Source organism: Staurois parvus, unplaced genomic scaffold (genome assembly GCF_062004578.1).
Source record: "Staurois parvus isolate SC_StPar_1 unplaced genomic scaffold, SC_StPar_1.0 ptg000166l, whole genome shotgun sequence".
NCBI classification, from domain to species: Eukaryota; Metazoa; Chordata; class Amphibia; order Anura; family Ranidae; genus Staurois; species Staurois parvus.
The window spans coordinates 2,644,361-2,663,770 of record NW_028317962.1 but is presented as its reverse complement, the minus strand read 5'-3'; positions in this window follow the sequence as shown (position 1 = coordinate 2,663,770).

Here is a 19,410-nt window from a genome sequence, read left to right as displayed (position 1 = left end):
TTGCCCCTCACTAACCTCCAGTTACTCCTCTAGCCCTGAGCAGTGCCAGATCTAGCCTATCTGGTCTGGGGGTGCAGGAAAAAACATGGGCATAATGTCAACATTGTTTTTGAATCAGTAGCAGTCTGTCACCGATGCAGGGAACCAGTATGCACTTGTTCACTCAGTACACCTTTGTGCCAAAAGGCCTGACTGAGAAGTAATGTCTGACAGATAGTGCAGAGGCAATGCAGGAGTGAACAGGGAATGCTAGTATGTTTTGGGCTGTAATTAGATTAGGATGAATAAACAGAACCAGTGCCCCCTTATATCAGGTGTCCCTATCAGAATCCCCTTTTACATCAGGGTCCCCTTGATAATGCCCCCTTACATCATTTGTCCCTATCAGATTGCCCCCTTACATCAGTTGTCCTCATAGAGTGCATCCTTACATCAATTGTCCCCTCAGTTTTCCCCCATACATCAACTGTTCCCATTAGAGTGCCTCTTTACATCAATTATTCCCATCAATGTGCCATCTTGCATCAACTGTCCCCATCAGACTGACTCGTGAATGCACCCTCAGAGACCTGGGGGGGAGGTATAACTAAAATCTGGGGGGAATAACCAAGCCCAGAACTCCCCTAGATCTGGGCCTGGCCCTGACTGACCACCATGGTAGCCTTTAGATCCCTTCTAAACTTCAGGATACTCTTCCAGCCCCGTTGACATTGCCATTAATGTTTTGTTTTTTTGGGGGTTTTTGTCCATAGAGTAGTAGGCGTTTGTCAGGGTTGTCCTAGTAATAAATGCAAACATAAGGAAAGAATAAGGAATAATATAGGTAATATGTCTTACTTAATATTTTTAGAAACATCTTTGGAAATATGGGTAGCACATAATTATTTATCAAGAATATTTTCAAGGTTGTGGTAGCCGAACCACAGAGAAATAAAGGTATGCAGGGCTAACTGAAGAGAATCTCTTTAAAGCCCACCTTCCAAATCACTTTCCTGGGGCAATACAATCGAAAATACTGATGTATTTTCCCACCTGGGAGTAAAAGGTGCTGCATAGAATTGCCCATACAAATCTGGGGGGCATAGCCAAGCCTAGCACTCCCCTAGATCTGGGCCTGGCCCTGACTGACCACCATGGTATCCTGTAGGCCCCTTCTAAACTTCTGGATACTTCCAGCCCCGTTGACATTGCCACCGATGTTTTGTTTTTTGGGGTTTTTTTTCTCTACTAATGGCCCCATCTGACCACCAACATCAGGACTTTCTTTGTCTCAAAGATACTGATGCATTTTTCCTCACAATGACCATCAGCATCTGGCATCTTGTCAGGGACCACAGTGTCCAGGTTTTTTTTTTCTCCCCACTTATCACTTATCGAATTCGCTTCAGTCATGTCCATAGAGTAGTTGGCGTTTGTCAGGGTTGCCCTAATAATAAATGCAAACATAAGGAAAGAGTAAGGAGTAATATAGGTAATATGTCTTACTTAATATTTTTAGAAACATCTTTGGAAATATGGGTAGCACATAACTCTTTATCAAGAATAATTTCAAGGTTGTGGTAGCCGAACCACAGAGAAATAAAGGTATGCAGGGCAAATATAAATGTTGATCCTGGCAAAACCCAGTGTCTTTGCCACTTCCTGTGCAATAAACTTAGTGTTAAGTGTTACTAAACCCACAACAGTAAAATCAGTCTGTATATGCAGTAAAGCACTGTGGAACCGAAGGGTTGATCCTCTGCATTGTGAAAAAAGGCCCTTTGATCCTGTCTTCTCTGATCCTCCCTTTCTTCCAGTGTCCCCCTTTGATCTCCTGATAACACATATCATATGGAGTCACTCTGCACATGCTCAGTTTGGTGTGTATTGCTAGAGAGTTTTCTTTTCTTGGGAAAGTGCAAGTGATCAGCACAGAGCCAACCAGCACTGTCCAGACAGAAATCAGGGGTTTTGCATCCTCCTAGAGCAGAATGAAAACTCCTCCTACAAGGTTTAACATATGCACTACTGGACGCTAATAGAAGTCACAAGACGGCTGTAACTGCTGGTGAGAAAAGGTATTTAGTAGTTTATATTTACTAAAATAATTGCATTTCCATGCTGTGTGTACTGTGGGAGACCAGATATAGTGAATGCAGGGTCCTGGGTTTAGTAACACTTTAAGGTAAAAATTTGTTTTGTCATTTTGGGTATGTTAAAATGATCCATTTTTGGAATTTGTTTCATATATTTGGATTTACTCCAAATATTCGTTATTTTCAAATCAATTCGAAATTTGAATTTTGAAATTAAAATTTAGGAAGACAGCTATATTCTTTCTACTTTATTCTATTGTATGCATTAAATGTTTTCTATTCTACCCTGTTCTATTCTTTTATTTTCTATTCTATTTTGTATTCTATTCCATTCTATTATGTTCTATTCCATTCTATTCCGTTCTATTGTATTCCTTTATTTTTTATTGTATTCTATTCTATTACCTTATTTTCTATTTTATTATATTCTGTTTTATTCTATTCTGTTTTTTCTATTTCATTCTATTCTATTCCTTGCTATTCCTTTTTATTCTATTCTGCTTTCTTCTCTTCTCTTCCTTTATTTTATATTGTATTCTGTTCTATTCTTATTTTTTCTATTATTTTCTGTTTTATTCTATTATTTTCTATTCTTTCCTGTTCTATTTTGTTTTATTTTATTCTATTGTATTTCTATTTTATTATTTGCTCTTATCTTCTCTTCCTTTATTTTCTATTGTATTTTATTCTATTGTATTTTAGTTTATTCTTTTCTATTATATTCCTTAATATTCTGTTTTACTCTATTATCTTCTGTTTTATTTCTTTCTATTCTATTCTTTTCTATCCTTTAATATTATGTTTTATTCTATTCAGCAGCCTAGGTAGGAATTATCATCCTATTTCACGTTTATACCTTACCGTATTTATTGCAATATGTTTCCATTTCGAATTCAAATCATTTTCGAATTTGAATTCAGATAATTCATTTAGTTAAAATTTATTTTGGATTCATTGAAATTTGCTACTATTGTGATTCAGAAATTCAGATGCATCAAAATCCAAATATTGGAAATTTTGTCCGAATTTCAATTCATAATGAAACAAATTGGTCCTGTCTATGAATCATGCATGGCCAGCTTTAGCCTATGAACAGCCATAGGATAATTATATTTAGGCTTTGTTCACTCTAGGAAATCCATGCAGATAGGAAACATTAATGCATGTGATTTTTTTCAGCTTTTTTCCATATTCAATTTACTTAAATAAAAACATTCTGAAGAAAAGAGCAAAATTGCTGCATAGACAATTTTTATTCCATATCTGTTCGTTTTATATGTGAGTAAAATCCGTAAGGAAACAGTATTTTAACTTAAAGAACAATTCCTGCCCTGATAAATGGAGGACCAGGGGTGGACTGACCATTTGGAAACTCGGGCACTGCCCGAGGGCCTGGGGCCAGTAGGGGGCCCCATGAGATGCCGCTGGTACCTTTTTCATAGGCTTTTTTGAGTTTGGGCAAGGACACAGGGGCCCCATGATCCCCTATTGCCCGGGGGCCCCATGTCAGTCCGCCCCTGCTTACAGTATATTTTACTCTACATCATGACAAGGTCTGATAAAAAGAAACTTATATTCTTCCTGGGCTGCAGAGAGGCTTGTGACTTATCCATGCAGTCCCTCAACCCCTGCTTGCTCAATTCCATCACCAAAAGTATCTACAGTGGTAAAGCCTTGAATCAGGGGTGGACTGACCATTTGGAAACTCGGGCACTGCCCGAGGGCCCGGGGTCAGTAGGGGGCCCCATGAAATGCCCCTGGTACCTTTTTCATAGGCTTTTTTGAGTTTGGGCAAGGACACAGGGGCCCCATGATCCCCTATTGCCCAGGGGCCCCATGAGTTCTCAGTCCGCCCCTGCCTTGAATACACAAGCATTATCATAAACCATGGCTTTTAACAGTTACATAGCAAATACAGATTACTGCAGCCAAAACAAGTTCAATTTACAACACTCACAGGTGTAATAAATATCTTCTTTATTGTAGCATGCAGCATATAAGCAATGAGCTTTACAAACAGTGCACAAGACCCTAAAATACATTTTTTTTTATCTTTTACATGACAAGCAAGTAAATAATTTAAACATCCTTTCGTTCACACAAAGTTTTTTTTCGGGTTATATTATTCTTTAAAATATGACTTAATGTTAAAGCTGATTTCCAAGCAGATATAAAAGACACAAACAAATGCAGATGGTGCAGTTCCCCAGTTTCGCCAATAGATGCCCCCATCTTTACTCTGTGAATGTCAGCTATTTCTGCTACTAGAGCTACCTTGGGTTAAAGTGTTACCAAACCCACAACAGTAAAATCAGTTTGTATATGCAGTAAAGCATGCTTGTTATACTCACTGTGGAACCTAAGGGGATAATCCTCTGCATTGTGTAAAAAAAGGCCCTTTCTTCTCTGTTCCTCCTCTTTTTCAAGTGACCACCTCTTATCTCCTGATAAGACAGACTGAACCGTAGCCATTCTGCACATGCTCAGTTTGGTGTGTATTGCTAGAGAATTATTTTTTCTTGGGAGAGAGCATGTGATTAGCACAGGGCCAATCAACACTGCTCAGACAGAGAGTCAGGGGTTTTGCAAACTCCTAGAGCAGAAAGAAAACTCCTCCTACAAGCTTTAGCTAGTGCTTGGCTGGACACTGATAGAAGTCACAAAACTGCTCTAACACCTGATGAGAATAGGTATTTAGCAGTTTATATTAACTAAAATAATTGCATTTTCATGTTGTGTGTATTGTGGGAGACCAGATATAGTGAATGCAGGTTCCTAGGTTTAGTAACAATCTAAGTGCCAGCCCTGCCAGCAGTAGGGCACTTTGGGTAAGGCATAGATTATACTTAGCCTGTTAGGAGACAGCGGGTGAGCAGAGTAAAGCAGCCAAGTTGTGAGACGTGAGCTTTCTGTATTCTTTTGTCCAGAGGCCTAGAAAAACAATAAACTGTAAGTGGGAGGCCAGTAACATTTTAGCCTCCCCTTAGGGGGAATTCATAATCAAAATACTGCATTCCTACCACCTTATACCATATAAATTGATTGGCAATCTAAAAAGTTGGTGTAACCATAAATAAATTAAAACATATCAAATAAAATACTTAATTCATGCTATCAATTCATCAAAAGTAGTGATAAAACCCTATATGATGTATAAAAATCTAATTCTTCAGAAATTTCATAAATCACAATGTAACAGAAAAGCTTATTTAAAGTGCAAAGAAGTAAACGACTAAAGTTTGTTGGTGTTAAATCTAATTCCACAAGTGTGTGAAAAGAGTACTCTGCAATATTCAATCTTCAGACCAGTGCAATGCTGAGTTCTTCTACCGCATGACACACACAGCTGCTCACCTCCACAATGTGACCTCTAAGCACATATGGAGTCAAAACTTCACTTCCCCTTTAAAGTGGTAGTAAACCGCCACAAAATAGAAAAAAAAACAGGACCCCTGCAGTCATAAGTCATAACGTTCTAGTATGCACCGCATACTAGCACATTATCAAAGACTTACCTGTACACAGGGCCCTCCAGCGCAGCGATATCACGGCTCCCTGGCTCTTCCATCTTCACTTGGTCTTCCTTCCAGGTTTGTGGACTCCAGCTGTATGAATGGACAGGGCGGTGATAACGTCACTGCCACGCATGGATGCGGTAGCCCCGACACAAAGCTTTGAAGGTACGGTAGGGGTATCCCTTCCCTTCGGAGCCCATGTGTCAGTGATGTCACCTGCTGCATCCTCTGTGAATATCTCCTCAACAGTGCAAGTTAAGGAGATAATCATTGTATCTGCAGGTAAGCCTTATTATAGGTTAAAAGGTGGACTTTACTTCCACTTTAAGGGGTAACAAACAAGAAGCTTCACTCCCGTGCACTAGACAATCCGGACTCTGATCCTAACCACATCCTCAGATAGTATATACAATCATGTGGAGGAGAAAAACAAAATATATAGTGCTCTCTGAATTTACTTTATTAAAAAGCGCAAAGGGTTAAAGCAACTTTCAGACATTCAAATAAAAAAAAAAATGCATATCACATAAGGCTTATCTTCTTCCCAAAACAAAGCCGACAGACCCATTGCACCAGTGTTGCCAGGGGCTGATTGACCATTTGGAAACTTGGGCACTGCCCAAGAGGGTCAGTAGGGGGCCCCATGAGATGCCCCTGGTACCTTTTTCATAGGCTTTTTTGAGTTTGGGCAAGGATACAGGGGCCTCATGATCCCCTATTGCCCGGGCGCCCCATGAGTTGTCAGTCCGCCCCTGGGTGTTGCTCACCACTTTGGGAATGACACACAGATTTGCCTAGCTTGATGATGTCATTAATATGAGGGCCACCTCTATATGCATTGCGTCCATTCGGGACTTCTTCAGTAACTCTCCTTAGGGGGAAAGCCAGAATATTTTTTTAATTAGATCTTTAATATCCCTCAGGGGAATATTGGCGCTGTGGACACCCCTCCTTGTCATGAAGTGATGGGTAGAACACACCCTTGTCCGGTCGAACATTCAAACCTACCGAAAGTTCAACCGTGAACTTTGAACAGGGACAATTCACTAAGCGGTATCTCATCGCATCTGAGTATGCAGTAAGATAATGCACAGCTACTAAAATACTGCATTAGTTATATTATTAAGTCATGTAGTATTTTAGTAGTGAAGACATTCTTTAATTTTTCAGCTGTCATTTGGGTTCCCCGCTGACAGACGAATGTAATAAGAACTTATGACAATGCCCGGCAATTACATTTGTAAAAAAAAAAGGCCCCCTCCCCCATAAACACCAAGCCATTTGGGTCTGGTATAGATTTTGAGTGGAACCCCCATGCCAAAATGTAAAAAAAAATGGCGTGCCCCCCCCCAACATCCATACTAGACTCTTATCAGATCATGCAGCCTGGCAGGTCAGGAAAGGGGGTGGATGAGCGAGCGCACCCCCCCCCCCCGAACCAGGCCACATGCCCTCAACATGGGGGGTGCTTTGGGGCAAGTCCTTTATTAAAGACAAAAATTTTAAAAATGACCCCCGAAGTAGATTCAACGTTAATCACAATACCTGCCGCCACTGCTGACCTGATAAAAGAAAAAGAATAATGCTCCACTCTCGATGCTGGCTCCGCCATTTGACAGCTGCGCTGGGATGACATTTCTTAAATACTTTGATGACGTCACAAGGGGGCGCTCCCTTGTGACATCATCATTCACTGTTATTGGTGAAAGCATTGCACCTGACCTTTGGTCAGGTGCATTGCTTTGGCCAATCACAATGTACTGTCAGGGCGCAGTGCATTGTGGGGTGCGGTGGGTGAATAGCCCGCCAAATGTCCTTACCATTCGTGTGTTCGCCGAACACATGAACAGCCCATATTCGAGTCTAACTTATGTTCGACTCGAATATGAATTCCAGCCCTATTGTCAGGTAATGAGTCTCTTGTTTCTCATCTCTCTCCTTATGCCTGAACTGTTGGATTTTATAAGCCATGTGCCATTGCCCCCGTGAGCTGGTATATTAAAATTATTAACCCCTTCCTGCCCAGCCCTGGCATCCCTTTAATGGGGTCTTTATGCCTTGGGGTTGAAGGACTGACCAGTCACTGAGACTGGCTGTTACAGTAGTCACATAATTGAAAGCAAGTCCTGCTTGTGCCCGAAAATTACTAGGGACCAGGAGCTGTCTTTGACAGCTTAGTCACTATGTTGGGTGTGTGCAATGAGCGCATTCTCAGAACAGAAACCTCGGCCATCAATAAACTGATATGTGTGCTGTGTGGGCACTAAATCCCACCCCCTTTGCCAGCGCACATACTGTATGTGTTACGTGGGCAGTAAGAGGTTAATTTTTTAAACCTGCAAAAGAAATGCTGTGTGTGTGGACTACATCCTTCTTCTAACGTATATGGGGCAGGGGCGGACTGACCTTTCGGGTACTCGGGCACTGTCCGAGGGCCCGGGGTCAGTAGGAGGCCCCATGAAATGCCCCTGATACCTTTCATAGGCTTTTTTTGGGTGTGCTTTGAGTGTGGGCAAGGACACAGGGGCCCCATGATCCCCTATTGCCTGGGGGCCCCATGAGTTGTCAGTCCGCCCCTGATATGGGGACATCTACTGGAAATGGGCTTGCAACCACTGGGACATTACAGGGACCATTGTTTGTTCCAGCGAGTGCTGGTTAGGCCAGTCTGAGTTACCCTGCAGTCATCTCCTGGGATCCCTGGGTGTCCCATGTTGATAATATTCCACCAGATCATAAAAGTTGCCCGAGGCCTGAGCAGGAACGGGATCAAGAGCAGATGTGCTTCCTCATTACACAACAAACCTGTGTCATCTTTATTAATAATTGTTGAGCTGCAGGGTGTCTTGTGACTGCTCACATATTCCTTTTTTATTTCTATTTCTAGATTTGCCAAAATGTCTTTATTTAAGATCAGTTAAAGGCGGGTAGGAGGCCAATTTTTTTGTTCTTTTTTCTGTTCTCCTCCCTGTTGTTGGCATCCTTCTGTTTGTGTTTAATGGTAAATGCAACCCCAGGTAACCCCGATTTGTCATACAACATCGATAAAATGACTGTGAGAGACAAATAAAAAAATTCTCACTTCTTTTTCCTTTCATCTAGTTAAGAAACCTGCAGAATGCTGTTTACTTCACTCGTAGAGACATCTGCTCTATCATTTTATTAACTTATTCCCTGTTAAAAAAAAAACTAGATGATAAAAGCCGTCAGTAACAGAAAGTACTGAGCTGCCTGCCAACCCCCTGTTTCCATTCTCTCTCGCCTGCTTGGCTTGTTTGCTGATGGTCGGGGCTCAGTGATCCTCTGACTTTTCTCTCCGTGAGACCTCGGCATAGCAGGTCATGCACTAATTGTCCGGGTTTTTTCACACTTTTCATTTTCCCACCTGACTGCACAATCAATTCCGGCTTCTGACCAAATCCATCCCTCCGCCCAGCCAGTCGTCCCTGCTTCACATATTTATCATGCACCATACCGCGCTTTGACTCGGTAATATTTCACTCTATCAGCACTGTAACACTTAATAGGTCACTCTATCCCGGCATTAATTATGAAGGCAGCTGGAGGGAGTAATGTAACCTAAACCCTTTAAAGGACCAATAGGCTTCATGGAATTCCAGCTTTTTCCATATTTTATAATATCGTCGTACAAGTGCAAGTACAATTTGGAATCTTTTAAAGTGACCCTGTTGCTAGACTATTCAATTCAACAACAATCTTCCCAAAGGAATATATGTGCATTTAATATATATTAGACAAGTTATTTACCTATAAAACCTCCCTTGCGAAGACCTACAAAAGCCTTGAGACTGCTGCTAGGTGCTGCCATGTTCAATGTAGTCATCAGCCCCAGCAGACTCAAGTGACACTTTATAGTATCCCCCTCTGTTCCTCCCCAGGCTAGTACATAAAATGTAATGTAGGATGTTTAGGGGGAGGGACAGAGGAGCTGGTCCAGCACAGACATTAAATAGACAGGAAGGCCATGATGTGCAAGGAGGGAGGGGTCTGCTCTTCCCAAAGTAGTCAAATTTGCTAGCCAGTTCAGAGGCACATTGTGAATGAATAAAAAAAAAGTTGAAGGTAAGGAATAATGCTTCAAGTAAATATTTAAACATTTGATTTTTCTGTGTTTTTACCTGTAGGCTGGTGACATGGTCTATTTTCCTCTCCCTACCGATTAATCCATGTTCTAATTTAAAGTGACATTAAAGCTTTTTTCTTTTTTAATTAAATAACAAATGTGTCATACTTACCTGCTCTGTGCATTGGTTTTGCACAGAGCAGCCCCTATCGGCATCTTTTTGGGTCCCCATCGGTGTACCTGGCTCCTCCCCCTTGACCATTGCCCCCAATAGCAAACCGCTTGCTATGGGGGCACTGATGCGCACTTGCTCCCAAGCCCTGCTCTGTGCATCCATGTGACACATAGAGCAGTGGCTCGCCCCTGCCCCCTGCTCTCTCTTCATTGGTTCACTAACTGTGATTGACAGCAGTCGGAGCCAATGGCTCTCGCTGCTGTATCTCAGCCAGGGGCGGACTGATCATTTGGAAACTTGGGCACTGCCCGAGGGCCCGGGGTCAGTAGGGGGCCCCATGAGATGCCCCTGGTACCTTTTTCATAGGCTTTTTTGAGTTTGGGCAAGGACACAGGGGCCCCATGATCCCCAATTGCCCGGGGGCCCCATGAGTTGTCAGTCCGCCCCTGATCTCAGCCAATGAGGAGAGGGAGAACCAGGACAGCCGATGCTCCAGTGAACATTAATGGATCAAGAGGGGGCTCAGGTGAGTATTAGGGGGGCTGGGAGGATGCGGCACACAGGTTTTTTTTACCTTCATGCATAGAATGCATGAAGGTAAAAAAAAAATGTAATCTTTACAACCACTTTCACTTTTTGAACATTCAAAATGAAGAATGCTAAATCTTACAAGACTCAGGTGTTCATGTCATTGCTCCCTAAACTCCTCACCTAGCTGTGAAAGTGTTTATTTGGTTGCTACATCATGAATTATGGTATAGAGATCAAATATGTATTTTAGTGGCTTCTCCAGAGTATGGAGACAGTAAATTTGCAGAAACAAAAATCTGAATAATAATAAGACTTTGTATCTCTGATAGTGAATGTATACATTAGACACTTATAAGATAAAATTACAACATTTTATTACAATTTAGTATAACAAAGATTTAAAAAAAAAAAAAGGTATCAAAACATAATTTAAAAACAACAGGAGGCTAAGTTGTAAATACTTTGGTCTACACATTTTGTGGAACAATCTGCTTCATCAGGACCTTTGAAGCCTCACAGGTAACATTGCTGGAAATTGCTGTACTGTGAAAACAAAAAAAAATAATATATCCAAATTTCAGACAATGTACAGTATATAATAGCATAGCATAAGCAAAAAAACAAATACCAAAATGTATGTCATTCCATACAAAAAACTGTCCATGGTGAAACAGCAAAGACCAAAATAATGACCTCACTGTATTTACAACTTAGCCTCCTGCACTATGTTGTTTTTAAATGATGCTTTGATATTCTTTTTAATCTAAAAATCTTTCACTGTTGGAGGTACAAACAAAGTCCCATCGTAATTATTCAGATTTTTGTTGACTACAGGGAAAGCGCCTTCTGTAGTGTGTTCATTTACCTAACACTCCACCTTTAATGTCTTTATTCTTGGAAATTGGCTGAAACACATGAATGTTATTGTTTCTGCTAAACTGATCTGTGAACTCTTACAGACCTGTAATGTATCAGTAAGAGTTTTACCAGCTTTAGTATATCTCTCGCTAAAGCATGGGGAACACTAAAGTTATGAGACATAGACACGATTAGTCGGATTCAAGGCTGCAGGTAGCAATAACAAATGAGTCCTTAGCATATAATATTTAGCCCTATTTCCTACTACGTATTTATATAGTTAAAGTGGACCTTCACCTGAAAATAATACTCAGCATCATCGCAGGGGCGGACTGACTATTTGGAAACTCGGCACTGCCCGAGGGCCCGGGGTCAGTAGGGGGCCCCATGAGATGCCCCTGGTACCTTTTTCATAGGCTTTTTTGAGTTTGGGCAAGGACACAGGGGCCCCATGATCCCCTATTGCCCGGGGGCCCCATGAGTTTTCAGTCCGCCCCTGCATCATCCTCTTTCTTCCCCCAAGCATGTTAACAAAAATCACAATTTTGGGGGGAAGTTAGTACCTTTTTTTGGTGGTACTTGCTCTAAATTCTTTATTCCTCACCTGGGCATAGATGATGTGCCCTCAGCATCCTGGATATACGTAAATCACAGATCCCAGGAAGCAACAGGACAGTTTCCCTGTAGTCTGTGGTCTTGCACATGCACAGTAGAGTGCCAATTGTGAGTGATCAGGAAGTGACAGTTGGCTCCCTATTGGAAGATGGTAGAGCCCTGGAAAGAATCAGGTGCATTGAAGACAGCACTGAACTTCATTGACTGGTAAGTATATGTTTCTTAAAAGTCAGCCGCTACAGTACTTGTAGTGGCTGAGTTTTAGTATTTCCCTAGCTAGGTTCAGTTCCTCTTTAAATTGGAATTTCAGGCTAACAACTGAATACACAGTTGAAATACATATATGTGAACTAATTACCTGTTTAATGGAGGTGATGATGTTCTTTTGCCTTCTTCCTGGTGCTACATTTGACTCTACAGGCAGCACCATGTGAAGTGATATCCTATCCAACAGTGCCTACATAGTGTCAGTGCCGATGTCATGCATTAAAGTCAGCAGGTAGAAGGCAATGGGGTGGAACCTGTCTTAGGCATATAGCCCTCTTTTTTCTTGGGGGGGTTGGGTATGAGAAATGCCCCTCCCCAATCAGGATATTTTGCTAAACCTGAGAACCAGAACCTTTGCTAAGTGGAAGAGAAGGTTTGATAATAATGTTGACAATGCCTCCACCTAGGACAGGGTCACTGTGAATTTAGGGGATTTCCTTCCTTGGAAATTTATAAGTAACCTAATCAAGGTAATTGGGAGCAGAGGAACTAATGCAGCCAGCATATAACCTTAGATATACAGATGCACATCAACATGGATATGAAGAGGGTGAATAAAGTTCAAGAGGGAAGAATTTTCAATATGGAAACCAAGAAAAGGAAGTTCAAAATGAATCTAAGAAAGTATTATTTTACTATTTGATGCTTGAAATAGACTTCTAGCAGAGGTAGTGAGTCAGTTAACAGTAAGTGGCTTCAAACATGCTTGAGACAAACATAGATCTATACTCAGACAAAAAAGCTAACAAAAAACAAAAAATACAAAAATACAAAAAATGTGTATACATTTTTTAAAAAAGAAAGACTCGGTGGACCACTTGGTTTTGTTTTCTGCCATCACTTATTTATGTTTCTTTTTTTCTTTTCTTTTTTTAAATCTTTTATTCAACTTTTTTTCCATTACAAAAACACAGCAAAGTATCATTTACAACCAAAATACAAATATTCACCTAAGTTTTGCAATCCAAACCCCCTTACAATCTACCCCGCTCTATATAGCTCTTCCCTTCTCTTTCCAACTTTCCATTCTATATCTGTGATCTTTCTCCTCAGTCCAACTCTTCCTTTTTCTTACTATTCTTTCTTTCCCTCCAACCTTTCTTTTCCCTTCTCCTATTCCTGCTACCGCCTTACAAAACATTCTCTTTATTCTCCTACCTCAAATCAGATTCCTGGGCCTCCCACTAATTCCATATATTTTCCAGATGCCTTGAAGTCAGTCCATCTTCCCCATTCCTTTCTAAATTTACTTATATTACCTTTGTCTATATGGTATAACTCCTCCATCTTATTTATATATTCCACCCTGTCTAACCAGTTCCTCATTGTTGGAGGCTCCTGTACCTGCCACAATTTAGAAGTAAGCCCTTTAGCCGCACTAATTAGATGGTATAATACACTATTTTTATACTGCTTCACTGGTACTTCTGTCATATAAAACAAACACACCCATGGATCCTTCTGTATACTTGTCCCCAATATCTCCTATATAAACTGGATTACATCTTGCCAAAACCTCTGTATTTTTGGACAGTCCCACCATATATGTGAAATTGTTCCCTTGGCTCCACATCCCCTCCAACATAACAGGGAGACTTCTACTCATTGTTTATGTGCAACACTCAGTGTCAAATACCACCTCATTAAAAATGTATAATTAATTTCCACCGTGTTCATGTTAATCACCCCATGTGTTAATTTAAACATTTTATTTTTCTGTGATTCATTCATTTTTGTTCCCAGTTCCCTTTCCCAATCTCTAAGAACAGCGGAGGACCTGCCCCCCCCCATTCAACAAGAATCTTATATATCCCAAAAGTAACATGTTTTGGCGCTATACTGGAACCCAACTTCTTTGCAAATTGGAGCATGTCCTCCGTCATCCTCAGTAGTTGGGGCAACTTCGCATTAAAATGCCTCAATTGATAATATCTCAATTCATGTAATGACACAAATAACTCTTTTTTACTCTTTAAGTCTTGAAAAGTGCCTAACTTCCCTTTAACTACCGTATCCCCCAAACGTGCATCTACATCTATAAACCATTTCCCCGAAATGTTAGCCTTCCCCGGCGGGAAAAACTCAGTACTCACCAGGGGAATCAACAGTGAATTATACTTCCAATCCATTTAATTGTGCATTCTATCCCATACTCTTAATACCTCCTTTGTCAATGTACTAGTAGTCTCATCCATAGTGTGAAACTTTATTGGTATCCAGATAATACTCTCTAATCGTGTATTACTTAATATCCCTTCTATTTTAACCCAATTCTTCCCCTGTGAATTATATGTCCAATCTACAATTCGTGACAATATCACCGCAGTGTAATAATTCTTAAAATTGGGCAGGTTTAATCCACCTTTTTCTTTCTTATTACACAGAACTTCATACCTAATTCTCGATTTCCTATTAGCCCATATATATTAAAGAATTAGTTTTTTTTAGTAATCCCATTAGGTTAGGCAAAGTTAACACAGGATTCATAATATAAAACAACGTATCATCAACACATGCTGCTATCTTATGCTCTATCTCACCAACCTTGGTTCCTCTTATATCTACACTCTTTCTTACCATTGCCAGCAAAGGTTCCAGGGATGTTACAAATAATAACAGGGATAAGGGGCATCCCTGCCTTGAACCATCAAGGTCTCAAAAGACCTCGAGATGGACCCATTTACCTTCACCACCGCTGATGGACTGTTATAGAGCTCCTTTATCCAACTCATCATCTTAGTCCCTATTCCCAAGGTCTCTAGGGTATTTACCATAAACCCCCAGTCTACCCTGTCAAAAGCTTTCTCAGTGTCGATCGACAATAAAATTGTTGGTAACTTTTCTCTTTTTGCCTTCTGAAAATGAAGCAATGTTCTCAAACCATTATCCGTCCCTTCCCTTCCTGGGACAAAACCCACCTGATCCATTCCGGCATCAGCTCTTTTAACCTCGTAGCTAGCACCTTCGCAAACAGTTTTGTATCTGTATTTAATAATGATATAGGTCTATAGCAAGCGCATTGTGAACTATCCTTTCCTTCTTTCAGGATGATTGTTATATATGCTTGCAGTGATTCTGCCCTTATTCCCATTTCCTCTCCTAAGGTGTTCATGTATGTACAAAATTTAGGGACCAATAAGTCTCCAAACTTCTTATAATACCCATCGTATACCCATTGGGTCCTGGGTTTTTCCCCCCTGCTGTATTCTTCAGGGCCATATGAATTTCCTCCTGGGAGATCGCTTGTTCTAACGATACTAATTTTTATTTTAATATTTTTGGCAGGTCTGCTGCCTTTAGAAATTCCTGCCTTTTCCCCTCTTTTCTTTCTCTGTAGCTTTTGGGTTCCTAGGTTTACAACATCATACAACCTACTATACATTTTTTGGAACGTTTCAGCAATATCACTGGTGGAGTAAACCAGTTCTCTGTTGTCATCTTTAATTTTTTCAATATAATTTTTCGATTTCTTCTCTTTAAGTCTTTTCATCATATTTTCCTGGTATACTCCCCCACTGATATCTTTCCTTTGAGACCCTAATGAAGATCTTCCTTGATTCCTGTTCCAGTAGGTATTTTAACTCTTCTCTTTTAACTATAGTCTTCAAATGAACCTCTGTATCCTGTCTCATTTTATGTGCCTGTTTTAACCTATATAACTCCTCCGTCGCCTCCTTAATTTTTTTCTCCCGATCTTTCTTTTTTTTAGATATCTGCTGAGCCTGTGTCTCCATTTTCTCCTCCACTTCTTCCACCCTTGTTAACATTTGTTCAAGATCCTTATAAAGCACCGCCATTTCATTTTTCATAGAAAGTTCCAGTTTTGCAATCATTTCCCCCATCTCTGTTTTTGTGGGGATTTGTGATATGACTCCCTGTTGTTCAGAGGCTTTTTGATAATTTATACTGTCAATATTTATAGATTCATTAGACTGGTTCTCTTCCCGTACTCCAAATGACAATATAGACTGCTCCCCATCATATTTCCTTCTTCCTTCCTGTTGTTTCTCCGGACATTGTATCTCTGGGCTTTTTTCCTGTACTGGCAAGTATTTCTTTATTGTGCTAGTATTTGCACTAGATTACAGGGTTTTTAGTGAATCTACTCCTCATATTAACTACGCTTAGTCACAGATATTCTATTCAATGTTCAAAGTACAATATTCTCACACCTCCAGGGGGGCCCATCTCCAATAACTTTTCATTCTCGAATAACACTTGTAGTGCACACATTATTAGCAGCAATACTTGACACATGAGATACTCCGACTACTTAATCTTTTGACCGTGCAGCCCCACAATTCAGGTATACAATTACTTAGCAACAGAGAGCAATAACAACTTTAAATCTTTTGCTATTGCCCACGGCAACTCACCATCACCTTCCAAGCTTGAGGTTCTGGGTCCGTCTGTCTCTGTGCTGTGCTTTCTTCTCCCCCGTCGGGGGTGTCATGTCCCAGTTTGTAGTATCACCTGAGAGGGGGTCTGGTTGAGGGCTCAAGATGTCCTGTGTCCAGATATACAACATCCTCTGGTATCTCCGGATCCCTGCGGTGTGTTAACCAGCCAGCCTGCCTGGAGCAGCCCTGCACAGACACCTGTGGTCCTTTCCCGCTGGGGCACCTCCTCTTCTCCTCTCCCAGGGCCTCCTGTGCTCCTGGGAGCTCCCCTGGAGCTGGCTGCAAATGGAGCTGGAGATTTGGTCAGGATCAATGGTGTTCTCAGTGCTGACAAATACAGGCAGATATGTATCCATCATGCCTTACCATCAGCGAGGTGTGTGACTGTCCCCAAATTTATTCCATAGCAGGACAATGACCCCAAACATACAGTCAATGCCATTAAGAACTATCTTCAGTGTAAAGAAGAACAATGTGTCCTGGAAGGGATGGCTTGGCCCCCAGAGAACCCTGATCTGAACATCATCAAGTCTGTCTAGGATTACATGGAGAGACAGAAGGATTTGAGGCAGCCTACATTCACAGAATATTTTTGGTTAGTTCTCCAAGACAACCAACTGCTGAGTTCCTTCAAAAACTGTGTGCAAGTGTACCTAGAAGAACTGATGCTGTTTTGAAGGTAAAAGGCTGGCATACCAACTGTTGATTTGATTTGGATTTTTTCACAGCTGCCTAAAACGTTTGCACATTAGTGTGTGTACAGGAGCTATGGGCAGCAATAGAAGACTATTAATATCAGAACATTTGACTAGTACTCCCTGATTCTGGTCTGAATTAACAACAGTTCAAGTCTCATCTCTCTCTCCACTTCCTTCCTCTGAGGTTTCTCACCAAGCCTCAAGTGATGTATGCAAATAACTCTGCAGCACAGTCACTTACAAATACAGACAGTAGAGTGCAGCAGATCAATACTGGTATGTAACCACAGATCACCAGTTATTAAGAGGGCTCAACTATAATCACTCTGCACAGTGAATACCCTGACATACTTCTGACTGCTGCATTCTGTAACCTAGACTCTGCATTTCATACTCCTTGCCACTGCCCTTTGTAGGCTTAGCTGTGAATTACATAGTCCTGACTAAAGCATTCTGTAAGTCATGACTTTTGCACTCTGTAAGCAAAGATGTGTATTGTGAATTATATTTTACAAAGTGCTGATGATTCTCCCCCTGCCCTGATGTGGCAGCACTGGCTGTCTGTGTGTTCAGTCACCATACCACTCATGTCATATGGAAGGAATCACATGCCCTCCCATACTGTAAGATTCATGTCAGACAGTGAATTTTTGGTTGGCACTAGCAATAATTGTTCCTAATTCATTTATGTGGAATGCCACACAAATCACTGAAGGAAGTGATTTGCAGCTGAGCACAACCCAATATTGTAGCACTATTGTCGTGAATTCTAGAGATTAAATTGCTAACTGGCAATTTCTGCTACAAAATTGCTCATACAGCATCAGCCTAAGTATCAGGTAATTCTCTTTTCCTCTTGTGGCTCAATGCAGCAGTGGAAGCAGTGAAGGGATGGTGAATATTTGCTACTTTTAGAGTAAATATGAATAACTACCAATAAACAGAAATTCCAGTTTGTCACTCTAACCAGTCATTTGTGCATCCATGGCAGGGGGTGGAGTCTATATCAGTCTGACCATTACATACCATGAGCCAGCCTGACAAAGTCAACTACTTTGTTTCCAGCTCCGCCCTTCTGATGTAAAATTGTGCTGACCTTATACATGCTGCTAGGCAGTGCAACAACCTGGATCTTTTACTTAGAGGTACTTCTTTATACTGAAACTTGTACTAGACATCATATGCCTGATATTCTATTAAATAATGGTAATCCTTACAAATACATACATATAATTGTAGTTTTATAAAGATAATGCTACAGTTTACTGGCCTTTTAAGTGAGGACAGGGTTAACTACGAGGGTCCTGTTAGCAATTTCTGGCTGCCTGTCTTCTTGGAGTTGTGCCCTAAAAGAAGATATATTGTCTGCAAGTGAAACACACTGATTACCCCAGAAGTCATTTTTCTTTTAGAGAGCTTTGCAGAATGTTGCCTCTCTGACCTATCACTAATGCAGGCCCTTTGAGAACAGTGCTGGCAAGGCCACAAACTTTTACTTTATGTGTATATTCAAGACGTCAAGCTATCCTTTACCCTGCCCCCCATTCACATTGACACACTGTACTTGCTTTCAGTTGAATATTTTCTTTCCTGATTTACAACTCATCTCACCATCAAGCAGTGGCTGTCTTGGCACAGAGCTGAAGATCTTGTAACTCTTTCTTGAATGCCATCAAAGAAAAAGCGGATGTGACGGGAATCCACAATTTTCTTATATTAAAGCGCATTGTGGGTTGTGAATGAACCCTGGAAAAAAGTCATCATGTTGCTCAGATAGATTCAAGTTGTCATTTTTCTGAAACAGGTAGGAACATTTAACAAAAGTACTTGCTATTGAGATCTCCTCCACTTTTCTTTTCTCTAGTTTTATCTTTAAATGGTCCTGCAAAAGTAGGTTGGGAACCACATGTGGTTGCAGAGTTCCCTAATCATATTCATGCATGGGTCCTTTCATGAATACAAAGAACAGTGTCCAGTATATTTCACACAAGTGCCATTACCTAAATCCAGATATCAAATTTCTTTCCCTCCCAAAATTATCATGTTAGACATTGACACTAGCTGTATGCAGGTCTTTAACTGATGCAGTTAAAGAGAGTTTAAAGGATTCATTTAACTAGGTATTAAAATTTACTTGGCAATAAGAAGTCACAATATTTTATAAAATACGGTTCAGCTGAGGCAAAATAAAA